The sequence below is a fragment of the Narcine bancroftii genome, chromosome 13 (assembly GCF_036971445.1).
Source record: "Narcine bancroftii isolate sNarBan1 chromosome 13, sNarBan1.hap1, whole genome shotgun sequence".
NCBI classification, from domain to species: domain Eukaryota; kingdom Metazoa; phylum Chordata; class Chondrichthyes; order Torpediniformes; family Narcinidae; genus Narcine; species Narcine bancroftii.
In genome coordinates this window covers 11,366,496-11,386,069 of record NC_091481.1, presented here as the reverse complement: position 1 = coordinate 11,386,069, position 19,574 = coordinate 11,366,496, and positions in this window count along the sequence as shown.

Genomic DNA, 19,574 nt, shown 5'->3' with positions numbered 1-19,574 from the left:
CCAAGAGTAAACTACAGTACGACAGTGGCTGGGTATAAAACCAGTCCCAGGAAATGGGGACATGGAGTATATGCACTTGTTGGTAGTCCCTGAAAAGTGGTACACAGAGTCCAAAGGATTAACATGATGAGGAATTGCTGGCAACATTAGTTGCCCATCCCCAACTATCCTTGAGTCACTTTCTTGAGCTGCTGGCAGTACGTCTGGTGAAATGCTGTTGGGCAGTGGTTTCAGGGACTAGTGAAAATGAAGTCAAGATGATGTATTTCCAGTGGATCACCTTGTATTGAAGGGTTGTTGATCTTGGGGTCAATAGCCCCAAGATCAAGATTATAATTAAACTCTTGTGAGGACATGAGATCTATATCAAAGGGAAAAGGAAATGAATAGAAACTGACTTTCATTTCTAGAGTGTCTTTTACATCTTCATGGCAGCCATTTCATATCATAGCCTACAATACATATGAAGAGCAGCCACAATAATGTTAGCAACTGTCCTGGTTTAGATGAAACTTTATTGTCATTGTGTAAATTAAATACAATCAGCATCTAACCAGGTTTAAAAAGTTATATATACAAATAACTTTGTGCAAATAAAAATAAGCGCATTCAGCAAGCAAACAAAGATAAAAGTACTGACAGTACAATGTGAGTGCAGTACCATTCAGTGCAGGGATTTGAGGTTCAGCAGGATCACAGCCCTGGGAAAAATGCTCTTCTTGAACCTGCTGGTTCGAGAGTGAAGGCTCCTATAGTGCCTACTGGATGGAAGAAAAATAGAAAGTCCATAGTTAGGGTAAGATGCATCCATGATTCCTGATAGATGTTTTTAATGGTAGACAATTGGATGCCAATATCCATTGAGTTGTTTTCACCACCCGCTGAAGTGCTTTATGGTCCAATTTAACTACTCAGACACATCATTTAGCTCTTATCTGAGTTATGTTTCATCTGCCATTCCTTGTCTCACTTTCTCAGTTGATCTCAATCAGGCTACAACCTTAGACCAGCCATTCTCAATAGGAGCCATAGCACATTTAGGTAAAACCCTTGTTTCCTTTTCACCTCACATAGCATAAATATGTTTTATGTTTATATGCAGTCAGTCTGGATGAAACCAAAACCTGACTGCTTCATAGTGAAAGGAGCCCTTAAACTTTGAGCAGAGTCCTAAGTGGAGGGGGGGGGGGGTGCACATAGCCATAAAAAGGTTGAGAATGGCTGCCATAGATGACCTTCACAGTTCACACCAACAATTTTGGACTCATCCACAAAACTACCAATCGTGCCACCTGCTTCTTCCACCAAGCCAATGTCGCATCCTGGATCCATAAGTGAGCAAGCCAACCCTGAATTATCTGGAACAGATGATTCTGGCATGACTTATTTACTTTTTTTCCCCCAATTGATAATTTATCCAATTCTGGATCAAATTTTTTAAAGATCTCCCACCACGGAGGTTATACTGACTGGCTACTAGTGGCTCAATTTATCCTTAGTCATTTTCTCAAACAAGGTACAGTGGAAGTTTAAAAATCCAGACCACCTGAGAACCCAGACTTTTCAAAAACTCTCAAACGTTTAAAATTCAGTGGGTTTTTGTGTGCATGTGTCCATGAGTAAGCACCACAAATGCAAAGTGGCAACAAGTGTCCAATTTATTTTTCTTTAAAACTACTTGTTTTGATAAATGAAGTATTAGCTAATGAATAAACTATCAAAATTTACCTGTTCATCTCTTATTTATTCCTCCTTAACTTTGAATTTCAAAAGAACTGCTTGAGATTCCAGAAAAATTGAAGATCCACACCAACCCAAACCCTGATCAGTCCAGATTTTTGAACTGTAATGACATGTCGTACTCTCCAGTTCTGTGCCAAAACCTTAAGTACAAAGATCATTGAAAATTATTATGATCAGTGCCCCCACAATTTTCTCTTTAATTCCCCTCAAATTTCTAAGATGTATTCCACACACTTAGTGATGGAGTTTCTTTATGCCTGGCCAACATTTCTTACCCTCTGCAGCAAACTTGCTTGAGGCAGGTTATTATTTTGCTTTATGATCCTCCAAATTTTCTTTTATCTTCCAGAAAGCTGTGGATTTGTTTGTACTGTATTTGCTCTTCATGGTAAAGCCCCTCAACGACATCTAAACAATTTACCTGGGTTAGATCCCAGTGAAATGAGCCATCCTCCAAATCATTTTTTTTCTTTGGATTGCACTTTCTCATTTTCTACAGCTAACCTTGATCTAATGATATTATGATCACTGTCTCCTAAATGATCCCCTTCCAAACCCACCCCTTTCTCTTGGATCAGATTCACAAATAGGTCATTTCTATTTGGACCAGAGATATAATATTCTAGAAAATTACCCTGGACACATTTAGAAAATTTCACCCTCTCTGCCCTTAAAACTATTACTATCCTAGATTACTTTGGCTTAATTGTCTCCCTTTATAAATATCATATGATTTTTGTGGTTGTTAAGTGATAACATTAGGTGATAATACTCCAACTGACCATTGTTTACAGGAGATACCGGGTCTCAGATGTGCAGCAACAGTAAATTTAATTGATGCTTTGTCTTTCCCTTCATTGCCTGGGAAGGAAGGGAGAACTAGTGTCAGATCGCTGTCCGTGATCAGAGGTTTAAAAGAAGGCTGGATAGGGAGGAAATAGACCAATGGACAACATACCTTTTCACATTATGTTACTGTGATTTTCCTGTGTTAAAGTTATTGAGATGTGTAGAATTGATAAATTCAAACATTAAATCCCTCACTATGATTTGACTCCATATAAGCCAAAATATTATGTAATTAAAAGGGGCTTGTCATTATAATGCTCATATGTTCAATGTTAATATGCATTTATCAGAATGATCATTTCTTAAAAATATTTTTCTAGGACATACTTATACTGGGATTCCAATTCCTGTTCCTGATCATACACCTTTGGTTGTTTCTTCCAGCAACATGACATCGCCATCAGTCCTTGGCACAGATAACACATCTTTTGCTCTTCCTGTCAGAGAATTCACATCCATTCCTCTTACTCAAGGGACCCATGATTCCAGTACCATTCTGGACAAAGTTACTGTGTCATTTCCAGTTTCCAATGCTGGCTGTTTGCTGGATAACCCACCGCAGTATTTTAGTACGTTGAATTACAATCCTTTGTAGTTGCAATTCCTCTTCTGGGCCAAGTGTGGGTGGCACGATGAGCATAGCAGTTACCATAACACTGTTACAGCTGTCTTTAAGGAGATTATATGTTCTCCCTGTGTCTGCGTGGGTTTCCTTCAGGTGCTCCAGTTTCCTCCCACTGTTCAAAACTTGTGTGGAAGTCAATTGGGTGTAATTGGGTGGCACGGGCTCATGGGCTGAAAGGGCCTGTTACTGTGCTATATGTCTAAAATAAATTCTTCCACTATTCATTTCTTTAGCAAATCTAGAACTACAACGTGACAACTCTTATGAGATCACCACAAATTGGTAATTACAAGCTTTACACTCTCCTGAGATCAAATCATCCTTTTCTTTCTGTGGTAATTATGTGACAAGGCTCTGAAGACAGCAGCAATGTTTTTCTTAGAGAACTTTAAATGACAAGTGTCCTTATCCATCCTTCATTTTGTTTATAATTGTTATAAAAACTAAAGGAAGACTTCATACCCAAAGACTGTGTGCTGCCATATTGCTCTGGTTTACAAATTGCTTGGAGTCCACATATTATTGCCAATATGTTATATCCCCATTGCTTTTCACTGGCTTGATAATTATCACTGTTAAACCTTCAGAGATGAACATTAATGCAACACTGTACAGAAAAACATTGTGTCCTAAATATTACAAGACTACAAGCAGAAATTGAAGTTAAATAAAGTTCAGGTATGAATCAAAGCCCAGATATTTAAAAGAGACAGATACAGAATGCAGAGCACAAATTTTCATTGAACATTTCATGCAATAATTGTTCGGTATCTGATGCAATGTATCCAGTAACTGATGGAGGAAGTGACAAGAGGGTTTCTACAAGGACAATGAAGTGAAACTGATCTCAGTGATTAAATGACTGCAGTAACCATCAATACTGACCCGTGAGTACACAAATGAACAAAGTTTCAAAACAAGAATCATTGGGGCCACAGTTTTTGCTGCTACTGGATTTTCATCAGGGACAGGGACACCGGGCAATTTCCCAGATCCCTCACTGGAAGGATCAGGAGGGAACCTGATGATGTTTACCAATCTGCATCAAGAATGATCCCCAGTGGGTTTTGGAGGGGGGGGTGGGTAGAGGGGAGGGAGGGAAAGGGTGGAAAAAAAAGGGAGAAAAGACCACTGTGTAAATTTAAAGAGAAACGTTTTTACATATTTTGGTTGATATGGTTCATAGTGTGAAAAATAAAAAAATTATTAAAGAAAAGAATGATCGCCAGTTTAGCGCAGACCATAGATCAAAATCTCTGAAGGATTTTCTGAACTATACATGAAAAGGTCTCAGGCTTTCATGGATGTTGCATGAATTGCTGAGCTCCTCCAGCACTTTATTGTACTGCTCTCATTCTCCAGCATCTGCCGACTTGTTGTTTCTCTCCGTCCCACATGGTCTGAGCAGAGTATTTGGCTGAGCAGTCTATCAGAGTCTGAGTTTTTAAAAAAAATTATTGTAGCATGTGACTGTTCATCAACATCCTCCAGGAAGAAAAATGTGTTCTTCCTGATCTCATCTTTATGTGACTCCAGACCCATGCCAATGTTTTTCGAACTGCCCTCTAAAATGGATCCAAAAGCTGCTCAATTATATGAATCAGTTACAAAGTAGAGTAAAACCTCTTGTATCCAGCACCTATTGGAGCTTGGAGATGCTGGATAAGTGAATTTTCCGGTTGCTTGAGGCTGACTTTATTTTGCGTGATTGGCAAACTAATGGCGAGATACACCAATTTTGAACCTGTATTTTTTTACCTATTTTATTTTCTGCAATTTTATTTTGCCAGTTGCTTGAATTTCAGATCACAGGGGTTTTACTGTTCAATCATAAAATCAGAGGGATTTTATAACATGAGCATGTTTGGGTGAAAATAACACAACAAGCTCGATCAACCCTCCAAAAGCTCCTTGCCATCCTTGGGAAGATGCCAAAGATGTTTGTCTGGTTAAGCAGCAGTCTTTCAGCCAATTTCCATACTCCTAAAAGCTTGCATATCATCACCAAAGCCTTCGTCAGGAATGGGACCTACCACTTCCATGGGTAGGTACAGGACTACCAACACTCGTGAAGTGAACATAATTCAGGACGTTTTTCCTCCAATATACCATACTGCATTCATAAAACATATCATGTCGTGTATATATCACCATTCATAGTATGATGCTTACAGTTTCATTTTCTTTTAAGATTTACATTTTGATGCATAATATCAATTTTTATTTCACACACATTTCATGAGTGGCAAGTCTGAGAAGTTTTTCACATGTTCTAGCCCCTGCATATGCAGTTGGAGAGGTTCTGAAACTATAGCTTTTTCATCTGGAACCCTTGACTACATCCCGCACCATGCAGTCTTGTACTTTGGACATTCCCAGACTGCAATATACATGAAGGCAGCAAAGACCAGTGAATCTCAGACAAACCAAACACTTCTTTGTCCCAATTGATGATCCATCAGCAGATCCTGGTTCTTTTTTTCACTCAGTAGGCACTGGGACAGACTACAGAGCCCTTTGTGGAGCGTCATCCCGAGTGTCTCCAGAAGTTCGGATTCTGTTCCCAAGGGCTCACTGAGGGAAACACCATGTGGTCCTGGAAGATCATCAACTTGGAGAATGACACACTTGGATCTGTCTGAAGCTGTCCACAGCTGAATGCTGCAGATTGGTGTGTTTCAAGGAGAAGGGGTTCATTCTGAGAGATGCACTTAAGCTTTGAACATCTACAGCAAAGGCTCTGTGGAGAAGGACTGCAGTCATCACACCACTGAGGAGCTTGGCTTTGTGTTAATTTCTTAAACCTCTTGTTAATGGGAATGATAAATTGGTGCCATATTGATATCATGTAAATATTTGTAAGTGATTATGATAATTTACACACCTGAAGTTAATAAACTAAGGGTTCTGGAGTGTTGGACAAGTTATGCATCCATAATTCTAGCACTTGATGACCTGATCAATGTTGTCTCATTGTACATTAGCATGCTCTCATTACACAGGTTTATTAGACTTCAGGACTGAGATTCAGTTCCTGTCTGAGTCCCAGTTCTTTGCTTCAGATGCAGCCTCCCACAATTAGTTTAATAGGAAAGAGTTAACTAAGAACTCTCATTGCCCCTGCACTGGAACTTCTCAGATCCTACACATCATGGCATGGTTTCAAAAAAGGATTCTTCAAGGCACTCTGGTGAGTATTCATTCTTCAACATCTCTAAAATAGGTTGCATTTATAGAAGCCTTACAGGATTCAGTCTCTGCAGTCTTTCCACATTACATTCTGTGCCTACACTTCCAAAGTATTTCATGTCTAAAAAGCAGTTTATCATTTTTGCACAGGAACATTATTTATTCATCAGAGAAAGGTCAAGTTATTGGGAGTCAGTGTTATTTGGCATTATAACTTGGAAAAGAGACTGATCTAAGTCTTTCACAAAGATGCTGGCAGTTGCATGTGAACAGATTGCTGGTTATTTCCCAACTGCACCCTCCTGCTGCATTCTGCCTGGAGCCCTTTGAAGAACAAGTGCTGATTTCCCAGCACTTACAACTAGAGTTGGCCCATTATTTTGAGTGTTGAAGAATGGCTTGAGGCAGAAGGGGAGATACAATTTACACTAACATGTCTATTTTGTTTACTAACAAAACAAACTCTATCTTTGCATGTTGTGTGACAATAAACTTAAACGTGTGTTTTGTGCTTTGATTTTTTGAAACTTTTTTATATTTTTCACATCTTTTTTGCTGGTGAGTATAATTTTGATAGGTTTTTAATGTTTTTGAATGTCCAATGTACTCACATTCAATCCCTTTGTCTATTTGTAAACCTGAGGGTGTGGCTGAACCTGAATTTTAAGGAGGAAAGGGGAACAGACGTGTATGGAATGGGCCAGTGCTGCTCAGACCCAAATTCTTCAGTGATATATCCCAGCCACTCTCAACCTTTTTTTCAGCTATGGCCCCCTTAGGACTCTACTCAAAGTTTATGGGCCCCTCTTCCCTGTGAAGCAGACAAGTCTTGGTTTCTTCCGTACATCTCTCCTACCAACTACATATAAAACAAAAAATATAGATGTTACACAAGGTGAAAAGAAACAAGGCTTTTATTTAAATGTGCTGTTGGCCCAGGGGAGGCATAGAGCCCCCACTGAGGATGGCTGGTATATCCATTGTTAACAATTGTTAACTCAATTTCCTTTGGACACCTTGCTCAATGCTCCTCCCCCATTTTACCAGAACCTACAATCTTGCTGTGAGAGCATCACTGTCAAAATACAAGCCTGCCTCACTCATACTGTATGGATAAATGGTGGTTGTGTGGAAGGTGGGTCTCTACAAAGTCCAATCCAACTATTCCATTCGATCATGTCTGTAGATGTACCTCATCCACACTTCAAGCAACCTGGTATTGGAAGGGGCAGGGCATGCAAGAGAGTCTTAGTGTGAGGGTCAAAGATCACTATGTACTGTCTATCAGTTGTGCAAGTTGTGAATAATTTGTTTGATCACAGCATTGACTGCTTTGGATTAAAGTTGAATGCTTCTAGTTCCAAAGAGTTTAGTCTTTATGTTACTTTCACTTTCTATGAGTGAGAATTTCTTGATGCCAGTCTCAAATTTCATATTTAAATACAATGCAAACTCAATATAACAGGTATCGATGGACAATTTAAAACCAAATTAGAAGCTACCTGGGTGAAAAATAAAACTAACATTTATCAAATTTTGGAACCTTCTTTCTTCAAAGATCTGCACCTGGATTTCATTTCCATGGCTTAATATTCCAATATCTTAATCCATTGTGCAATCACCTCACAGATGGTCAAGTACTTAACACTGAAGTACACACACATACTCATAGATAAATACTCAGTCACAAACACACATTCAGATACACTTTCTCAAATACACACACAAATTGTACAGACGGCTCCAATGCCTACTCTCAACTCTATTTTCTTTGTTGTATCCCACAGCTACAATTCAAAGAGCAAATCCCCAACACTAGACAATCGATCCTTTTCCAGAATCTACTACTCCTTCCTTTGTACTGTTGTTGTCAGAGGAACTTAGAGAAACAAAGGTCTAACACATTCTGCTGGGATAACTGCTCCTGTGACCCTGAATACACAGAAAATACTAGGGTGATAAATTCCCCACATAACTACAGCAGGAGAGAGATGCATACCACACGGATTGTTCCTAGGGCATGGGTCCCATACACACTAACTCTTGGGGTATGGGACACCTAAAGGCCTGTTTCAGTGGTGTAAGACTGGACAGAATGGATGCAGATGGGATGTTTCCAATGATGGGAAAATCCAGAACCCAGGGCCATGGTTTGAGGATAATAGGCAAACCATTTAGGACCGGGATGAGGAGGAATTTCTATACCCAGAGGGTGGTGAATCTGTGGAATTCATTGCCACAGAGGGCAGTAGAGGCAGGTTCATTAAATATATTTAAGAGGGAATTAGATCTATTTCTTCAGTATAAGGGTATTAAAGGTTACGGAGAGAAGGCGGGGACGGGGTACTGAACTTTAAGATCAGCCATGATTTCATTGAATGGCGGAGCAGGCTCGAAGGGTCGAATGACCTACTCCTGCTCCTATCTTCTATGTTTCTATGTTTCTATGGTTTGCCGACATTAGATACCTTACCCAACACATTCTCTAATTCATGAGTTGATTCTAATTCCTTCCATGTTTGGGATTAAGTGTCAATTTGATTCCTTGCATTGAGTTTTTAAATTTAGATTATTTTGGTAAATTAGAAAAGCTAGTATCTGATGTTCACACACTTTGCTAACACCCTACAGTACCTGTACACTTTTCCAAACAAATACTTATTGCTTTATCTTTCAGATGATTTCCTATCTAATTCCAAGAATGACTCCAAATTTCTGGAGCTTTCAGTGTAACTGGTGAATGTGGATATTTGTACATATCTATTGAAGGTCAAGATATATCTTTATACATGTTGACCCCTTTAAAATCTATGTCAGCTGCTGTTTTCTTCTTTGGCTTGGCTTCGCGGTCGAAGATTTATGGAGGGGTAATGTCCATGTCAGCTGCAGGCTCATTTGTGGCTGAGAAGTCCGATGCGGGACAGGCAGATACGGTTGCAGCGGTTGCAAGGGTAAATTGGTGGGTTGGGGTTGGGTGTTGGGTTTTTCCTCCTTTGTCTTTTGTCAGTGAGGTGGGCTCTGCGGTCTTCTTCAAAGGAGGTTGCTGCCCGCCGAACTGTGAGGCACCAAGATGCACAGTTTGAGGCGAGATCAGCCCACTGGTGGTGGTCAATGTGGCAGGCACCAAGAGATTTCTTTAGGCAGTCCTTGTACCTCTTTTCTTTTTCTCTTTACTTAACTGTTAATAAGCAAGGTCCCTCTTCTTGACCCCCTTCCTCCTCCTTGGCCTCTTGGCTCTCTGGTACTACAGTTCCTTGCACATTCAGTTCAGCCTGACCTGAGAAACAGTTCTACCATATTCCAAGACGCAGACACCTGTCCATTATCTTCCCACTGTAGTTGCCCACATGGTGAAGAACTGATAAGATCATTATCCTTGCTGTAACCTTGCAGGAGTTTGGGTTTTCCTGCAAGAGGTGCACAACCAAACTAAAACTCATGGCCTATTCGATGTTATTTCTTGGAGCATACTTGAAAAGATTCTGTGGGTTTGAGCACATTCCGTATCCACATTTTGACTTGAAAATCAATCACAGGAGGTTCCGCAGTAGGCACCTTCACAAACATTTCCTTGACTAACTGTGTTGAAAAATGAGGTACAGCAAGATCTAACTCAAAACTCTTATCATATATGTTGGTGTATAAGATAGAATTTGAACCTTAAAAGTGTGATCCTAAAACCAGAGGTCTCCTTGTGGGCCAAGTATAAACTCTGAACCATAATATCCTGTGGTTGAGAGTGTCTCCCATGGTGATGGAGAACAAGCACTTGCATAACTCCTACAGTCCTGCTACAAAATATTTTTCTCCTAAAACCTACATTTCGGAAGCTGGATTAATATTATATTAAAACAATAAAAATGTATTATAAACTTATCTAACTTACCTTAAAATAACAGGACTACAAACAAAGCTAACAGTCACCATTTGTAACAGTTGAGAAACAGTAAACGATCAGCCAGAGTCCTGCAGTGTACGTAACGTCAACATTTCTGATATATTACAGTATAATATTAAACATAAGTAAATCAGCAAATCCATTCCAAGTAAAATTATTTTCAAAACCATTTTGTTGCTGTAATAGAACTCACGCTGAAGTAACATCACTAGTGTCTATGTTACACCAGCTGGGAACGTTGATGCATATTACAGTAGGTAATTGACATTACTTTGCCATTACCTGAAAGGAATCGGCTAAATTTTAAATAATCAAGACTGTGTTGCTCAGTAGTGTGCTTAACAGCATCACTCCACTGGTCAGTGGGATGGTTGGTAAAGGACTATCAGATCAGTAAATCTCAGCATCAAGAGCTAGACTTACAGCGAGTATAACTCAAAACCTACATGGTAAGTGGAAATTCTGTGGGTTCTTATACACTCATTCGCCTTATACTGACATATATGATAAATCAAAACTAAATATACAAAAAAAAACCTGTAATTTGCCAGTTACTAGAATAAATGAGGAAGTCAACAAAAGAATTGGACAAGTTGGACCTTTCTAATTTCTCACCATAATTAATTGTCACAAATATCTTCAGAGTGGCCCATGGCTTGGTGCTCTTGAAGATGAAAGCAGCGCACATGTCTGATGGAAGCATACCAACTGAGAGAAGACTAGAGCGTGAGTGAGGGAACAGGACACAGTCCTTTCCTGCATGCATGGTAATCACATGACCAGCCTTCAGGTGCAGAATGAAGCTAGTCTGCTTTGAGGGTTTTCTCAGTGGCTGCCCTTTGGAGGACAGGTAATGGAAGTTGCTTGTTGAGAGATGGTACTTTCTGTGGTCAAAATGAAATAAAAAGATGCATTCTTTAGAAAAATGAACTGGAACATCACCAAAGGCCTGATCTTTGGTATGGTGCTTCTGTATATAGGACTTGTATAGGAGGTGGTACAGTGCAAAGTGGGGATGGATGCTAAGATGTAGAATCCATTGCTGGGAATTGGTTGTATTCTTCAATGTACAGCAGACATGATCAGCACTATTCTCAAGATAAGTTCCAAACCTTAAGGGTTTTAAGACCCAAGATTTGTTTTCCAAGAAAAAAAAACTCAGCTCACTGGAAGGAGCACATTTAATTCGCCATTTGCATTGGTTTGCAAAACCAATGCATTACATGTTGTCAGTTCAACCTTCAGTTGACATGAAGTTCACATCCCAGATCTGAGCAATGGAAAATGAGTCACAAATGTCAGTTCTGGTAAATAAATAAAATCAGAATGGTGAGTCAATCCAATTCAAGTTCAAGTTTATTGTTATCATACAACTGTAAAGTATAACTTGCTGAAACGGTATTCCCAGGTCCCAGTGCAAAAACATGCAAACACAGATAAAGACATAGCACATATGTTCACACGCAATTTATATGCAGTATGTATATAAAATTAAGTATTATTAAATAATAGAAGATCCTCAGAGGGATTGTATGATTATCAGTCATTCAGCAGTCTCACTGCCCATTTCTCAGCCTGGTGGTTCTGGCACTGATACTTCTGCATTTCTTTCCCAACAGGAGCGGCTGGAAGATGCTATGTGCGAGATGGTAGGGATCCTTAACAATTTTGTGAGCCCTCTTCAAACAACGATCCCAGTAGATCACATCAAGGGAGGGAGGTGGGGGAGGGGAGTCTCCAGAAATCTTCTTTGCTGCTCTTATGGACCTGTGGATTGACCTCCAATCCAATGCTCTACAGCAACCTTACTACACTGTGATGCAACTGGCCAGGACATCCTTGATAGAGCTCCTGTACAAAGTTGACAGGATGGTGGGCGGTAGCCTTGTTAGCCTCAGTCTTCTCAGGAAGTGCAGTCACTGTTGCACTTTCTGACAAGGGGGCAGACGTGTGTTCAGGATGGGACACTACTTAAGTTGTCAAGAACTTGGTGCTCTCCACTCTCCTGAAGTCCACAATCATCTGCTTCATTTTGCTAACATTGAGTGTAAGGTTGTGGATGAGTTGGTGAGTTGATGCCAATGCAAGGAATCCATGGTGAGTTGATAGCTGGGATTCTGAATTGGCTGGCCCGTAGAAGACAGAAGGTAGTAGTGCAAGGCTGGTATTTGGGCTGGAGGTGTGTGACCAGTAGTGTTTCCTCAGGTTCAGTGTTGGAACCCTTGTAGTTTGTCATACATACCAAATGACTTGGATGTAAGCATATGTGGGTGGGTGAGTAAGTTTGCAGATGATACAAAGATTAGTGGAATTGTGGACACTGGAGAGCACCATCATAAAATGCAATGGGATTTACAGTAGAAGTCCTAAAATCTGGACTGCTTATATGAACCAGTTTTCATTGAGGGTTCAGCAGTGGAGCAAGAACTTCAAATTTCTGGGTGTCAACACCTCTGAGGATCTGTCCTAGCATATCCATGTAGATACAATCATGAAGAAGGCTCACCAGCGGCTATACTTTGTCACCAAAGACTCTTGAAAACTTCCACAGGTGGAGAGAATTCTGACTGGTTGCATCACTGGAGGTTCCAACATTCATGACAAGAAAAAATTCAAGGGGGTTGTTAACTCAGCCTGTGACATCACAGGCATCAGTCTTCACTCCATCGAGGACATCTACAAGTGGTGGTGTCTTAAGAAAGTAGCCTCTATCCTCAAGGACCCCCACTGCAAAGGCCATGTCCTGTACAGCAGCCTGAAGATGAGCACTCAGCGGCACAAGGACAGCTTTTTCCCTGGTGCCGTCAACTCCTGAGCGGACAATGAACAAAAGACATTGCCTTACTTTGTCTTTTTCTGTTTCTTGCACTATTTTTATTTATTTTATAAGGTGGTTTGTATAAATGTTTGCGCGGTGATGCTGCCGCAAAACAACAAATTTTGTGACACGTTCATGACAATAAATTCTGATTTATTCATGAGAGCAGCAGCAATGCTCCAGTACCTTTCCCCAGTGACTGTTATATTCATGTGTCTGGAGAATTATGCCCTGAGAAATAAACTATAACAGTTAACACTGTTCTGTTGCCAGAGAGGGGAATTTTCTAAAACAAACTCTAGTTATCCGTCCAAGCTGAATGAAGCAGCTGAGCTCACCTGTGATCATTTATATTTATATTATTTTCTTTTCGTCTCTCCCACAGATGGAAACTTTGACCACGTGAACCTCTGAAAGAGCTTCATAATTTTAAAGAAGGTTGTTTGGTATTTTATTTTCTCCAGAGTTTTTCCTAAGGGCTATAACCTCCCGATTTTATTCTCCTTGTTCCCTTCCCTCACTATTCAGGGAGCTGTCCCTTCCCCCACTCCCCACCACCTCAGCTCAAGTACTCAAGGTAATTGGATGACTTGGCAGAACCATCGCAATAAAATGTCCATAATATTATGAGTATTTTAAATACCATTGAAATACAACCACTGTTGTAATTTAGGAAACAGCTGACAGCGTGCATATGAAGCTCCAACAATGAACAAGGAGGAAAACTGATCAGCAGTGTTGGGTTTGAGCTCTGTGACTTATTTTTTTCTCTAAACTTCTTTTTCTACTTCAGGTGTCAATCTTTTCCCATAAAACACAGTGGAGTATTTTACAAGGCTCAAGATATTATGAAGGGACCATATAATTGCTCGTTCCCATCATTGGGTAAGGCTCTAGATCTCTCGTCCTTCAAAAAAGTGCAATGGATCTTTAACATCCACCACAGAGTCAATTGAGACTTTGATTTGAAAACAAAAAGAGCCTTGATAAAAAAAAGTATCTTGTCAGACTTCGATAAAACATCAGAAATTCACTTTAATCATTCAAAATGTTTCCAATCCTCCAATTCTATCTTTTTGATAATCACAGAAGACAAATGGAGCCAAAGCTTTCTGCTTCCCTAGCCCTACAGTTCTCAAATTATCTTCTGACACCACCTCTTTCTTTCTTCTTTGGCTTGGCTTCGCAGATGAAGATTTATGGAGGGGTGTGTCCACGTCTGCTGCAAGCTCGTTGGTGACTGACAAGTCCGATGCGGGACAGGCAGGCACAGTTGCAGCGGTTGCAAGGGAAAATTGGTGGGTTGGGGTTGGGTGTTGGGTTTTTCCTCCTTTGTCTTTTGTCAGTGAGGTGGGCTCTGCGGTCTTCTTCAAAGGAGGTTGCTGCCCGCCGAACTGTGAGGCACCAAGATACATGGTTTGAGGCGATATCAGCCCACTGGCGATGGTCAATGTGGCAGGCACCAAGAGATTTCTTTAATCAGTCCTTGTACCTCTTCTTTGGTGCACCTCTGTCTCGGTGGCCAGTGGAGAGCTCGCCATATAACACGATCTTGGGAAGGCGATGGTCCTCCATTCTGGAGACGTGACCTACCCAGCGCAGTTGGATCTTCAGCAGCGTGGATTCGATGTTGTCGGCCTCTGCCATATTGAGTACTTCGATGTTGGTGATGAAGTCGCTCCAATGAATGTTGAGGATGGAGCAGAGACAGCGCTGATGGAAGCGTTCTAGGAGCCGTAGGTGATGCCGGTAGAGGACCCATGATTCGGAGCTGAACAGGAGCTTGGGTATGACAACGGCTCTGTACACGCTGATCTTTGTATGTTTCTTCAGGTGGTTGTTTTTCCAGACTCTTGTGTAGTCTTCCAAAGGCTCTATTTGCCTTGGCGAGTCTGTTGTCTATCTCTTTGTCGATCCTTGCATCCGATGAAATGGTGCAGCCGAGGTAGGTAAACTGGTTGACCGTTTTGTGTTCAGTGTGCCCGATGGAAATGAGGGGGGGCTGGTGGTCATGGTGGGGAGCTGGCTGATAGAGGACCTCAGTTTTCTTCAGGCTGACTTCCAGGCCAAACATTTTGACAGTTTCCGCAAAACAGGACCTCATGCGCTGGAGAGCTGGCTCTGAATGGGCAACTCAAGCAGCATCCTCTGCACCTCTATCCCATTAAAAAAAACAGAAAACACTTCCATCTAACATTTGGACCATCTGCCCCAATATTCTTTTTCGTCTCAGACATAATTACCCGTAGACTTCCATGAAACATTGTGCTAAAATAAATTGTGCCATAGTAAATACTTCAGTTGGAGTTCATGGAGGGACTTTGAAACATGAACAGGTGAGTACCTGAAACATCTTCTAGCTCGGAACAATGCACTTGCATCTGGAATGGCAAAACCAGCAGGGGGAAGTGCAGAACGTCCAATTAACCCGCCGACGTGATTCAGCGACTGTTGACACATTTGTGGCGAAGTAGCAGAACCCACCCAACCAATTCAGAACCATAATCACCTTGGACCCTGGAAAAGGTGACTGTAGAATTGGTGGTGGGAAGGGGACTGATGGACCTTCCTGTTTCCCCCCCCCCCCCCACCCTGGAAACATCTGCCCCACAGCTGCCCGCAACGTTTGGGGCTCCCACAATCGCACAGAAACTCCCCCCCCCAAAATGCTGCCACTGGCGCGGGGAGGTTGCCGGCTCCGCCAGCAAGAGAACGGCGCCAGGAAGCAGCTGAAGGAGCCCCTCTTTCTCCTGCCAAACGCGGAGCAGCGGGCGGGCGCATGAAGTGTAGGGGAGGGGGTGTTTAACGAAATCGATATTAATGCCATCCGGTTGGAAGATGAGGTGCTCAGATTTGCAGGTGGTCTCCGTCTGGCAGAGCATGAGACCATGGATGGACATGTCAGGGAGCGAATGGGTTGGAGAATTGAAAATGGGTGGCCACTGGGCCACAAGCATCACTAGTGGGGTGTAGGGGATGCAGACTGCACTGAGAGACACCATCAGAGAGGGTGACACCAAAATAACTGTCTATTAAAAAAATTTGAGCAGTGATTCAACAGAATTTTTTTCTGCAAAAATATCCTTGTAGTTAGTTATGAAAATAAAAACATTTTTGTAATCCCATCTTACATGTATCAATATACCTACAAGCCCCCCTCCACCCCTACCCCAGCTCAGTGCCCCTGCCGCCACCTTGGACATGCAAGGAACATTCACTTCTTTCTTCTACGCTCAGTACACTCATATACTTGGTTCATGGGGGGGGGGGGTGGTGAGAGGGTGAGGGGATGACACTATGAGTTACTGCACTGTGACACCAACCCTAGTGATGCCACTGCGACGGACAGAGCTGAGGTGCTCGACAAAGCAATCTCCTGGTCTATGCCCAGTCTCTCCAAAGTAGAGAGAGCTGGGAGCACTGGATGCAGTAGATGACCCCTGCAGATTCACAAGTGAAATGTTGCATCACTTGGAAGGACTGTTTGGGGCCTCAAATGGTAATGAGGGAGGAAGTGTGGGAGCAAATGGAGCATCTCCTGCAGTTACAGGTGTAAAAATGCACCAGTTGTCCCAGGAGCATTCAAACAGTTCATCTAACCAAAGCATAACTACAAATACAATTATCAATCTCAACTGTATGGTGTGCTGATGTGCAAGAGCTGATGGCTTCTGTAAAGGAGAAAAATTATTAATGAAATAACATTAAATTTACAGAATGTAAACAAGCCATTCCAATCCAACTTATATAACATAATTCCTGCCCCACCTATCTCCATGGCATCAGCATATTCTTCTATTTCCTCCTTCGCCATGTTTATTTAATGTCAGCAGGCTGGTTAGCATAGCAGTTAGTGCAACATTATTACAGCGCCAGCGATTCACTCTAGAATCTGGCACTGTAAGGAGCTTGCACCTTCTCCCTGTGACCTGCATGGGTTTCCCTTGGTGCTCTGGTTTCCTCCCACCCGCCAAAACATACAAGAAGGTGGGTTGATTGAGTGTAATTGGGAAGCATGGGTTTCAATGACTGGAATCAGCCTCTACTGTTTTGTAAATAGTTGTTAAAAATTCCTATTAGATACTTCCCTATATTTTACTTCCACAGCTCTCTTTGCTACTCTACTATTTTCTAGACAGCATATGAGGAGAGGGGCTTCAATCAATCCATCTATTGGCCTCTTCTTGATTAGTTACAAGAACATAGGAAATAGTAACTAGAGTAGGGCACTCAATGAGATGCCATTCAGGGAATGATATCAATTGACACATTCTGGACTCCAGAAATATATGCTGGATGCATTGAAATTTGATGCAGCCAATGCAAAGGCTCTCTGAGTAAGGACCACAGAAGGGTCTTTTAAACTACTGAACACTGAGGGGCTGATTCCAGTGAGGAAGCCCTTCAAACAACAGAAGGGTAAATGACTTCATGGGGTCATGTGGAAAGCAATATGCTGTGTACAAAAAAATGTGGTAACACTACTAAGGACAAATTCCTCTTATCCTCACCTACCACCCCACCAGTCTCTGAATCCAACATACACTCCTCTGCCATTTCTGCCACCTACTACGTGATCCCACCGCTAGACACATATTCCCCTATCCGCCTTCCGCATGGACCGTTCCCTCCGTGACTCCCTTGTCCACTCTTCCCTCCCCCCCTCCCCGGCCCACCCACTGAGGATGGGTGAGATACAAACCAGAGGACATGGGTGAAAGGGTAAAAGTTTAGAGCAAACATTAGAGGGAACTTCTTCACACAGGGAGCTGTCAGCTGGTGAATGCAGGGTAAATTTTAACATTTAAGAAGAATTTTGACAGGTACATGGATGGAAGGAGTGTGGAGGGCTTTGGACTGGATGCAGATCAATGGGATTAGGCAGAATAATTGTTCAGCACAGACCAGAAGGGCCAAAGGGCCTCTTTTTAATCTTAAAGGGAGATTATTCCAATATGATGCCTTAAAGTGATGTCACTCTGCTAAAATGTGAAGGAGCAAGGGAAGGGTTTTATGGTGGGTGGGCAACTTTCTGCCTTATGAGGAAAGCCATTAATATGTTGATGAGTTTTGTGTTTGAGCTAAAATTCTGAAGAGAACAGTAATTGTTCTGAAAGTGATTAATTACTGCCTGTTGGATAAAATTTGTTCCAATAGGATTAGGATAATGCTCCTGCTTCACTTATTTCACGCATCAGCTGAGACTTTGGCTGGTGCCTTGGTGACCTTCTTCCCCATTCAAACAAATTCCTCCCCTGCCTTCTGTCACTGTTGACTCATTATTGGGGTACAATCCCACAGATGACCCTGAGGGACCTTGCCTGACTAAATCTATCCTCATATCTGGATGGTGTCTGGCCCCCCCTGGTTCATCAGCTCCCTGTGGTGGCTGGCTTTCAGAGTGGAGGGGAGGGGGTGGGAACGGCTGGTCAATGACCCTTTTCATTGGATTGATCCTGAGCCCACCCACTATGGCCATTCATGGGGTCAAGCAGCAAGTCACCAAAGTATCTGAACATCCTGACCACATGCCCCTTTTCCTGTTTGTGCCTGGGTATCTACTCGAATGAAGGAGCCTTCCTGTGACCAGTAGCCACCTTAAAGGGTGGAATGTGTTCATGACAAGAACAACATGTTAATTTATGTTTTTACTTTAGTTTAATATTTGATATTTTCTAGCCAGTCTGCTGCATTTTCTGCCTGGTTCATTAGTGTAATGATTACTGTTCATGTCAATTTTGTTAAGACAGCCCCTACCCATTGATCACAGACACTTCCCCTGACTTCAGTCTTCACTTGCTTCCTCCAAATGAGAATGAAGGAAATTGGAAATACTGAGCATTTTCCTTTGAATTCTTGTTTTCCTTTTGCCTGCTCATCCAAACAAGTCCTGGTGGTGTGACCTTTTAAATCACATATGTAAAAATTTTTATTCTTCAAAGCAGTTTGCTTCTCCCACAGCAGAAAAAGTCTTTTTTGACTATTTGAAAGTGATTTTCAGTTGCTTTCACGCCATGGAACAGCCAGTCTCCTTGGAAAGTTCTGTTTTTACTTGCAGTCTCCATTCTCGAGAAATTTTCGATGTGTTGCCAAAGGTCAGATTCACCTCTGAAAACAACTTCCATCACATCATCATTGTTTCAACACACTCAACCATCCCTTTGCAACTGCAAGAATATGGTGGTGTAATTACCATTTTAACTTCCTCAACTTGGCTGCCTCCTCATCTGCTGTGTTTTTTGGTTTTCATAGCCATAAATCAAAATTAAACATATGTGATATATTTCTTGGATTTGGGTTTCAATGATTCTTCAATAAATCCATAAATTCCTGAAATATTTTATCACTCCATTACTCTGTGCTCAATAAGCTTCTCATTAAATTATATGTTGTGGGTATGACAATGGCTCTGTTTACGCTAATCTTTGTGAGGTTTTTCAGTTGGTTGTTTT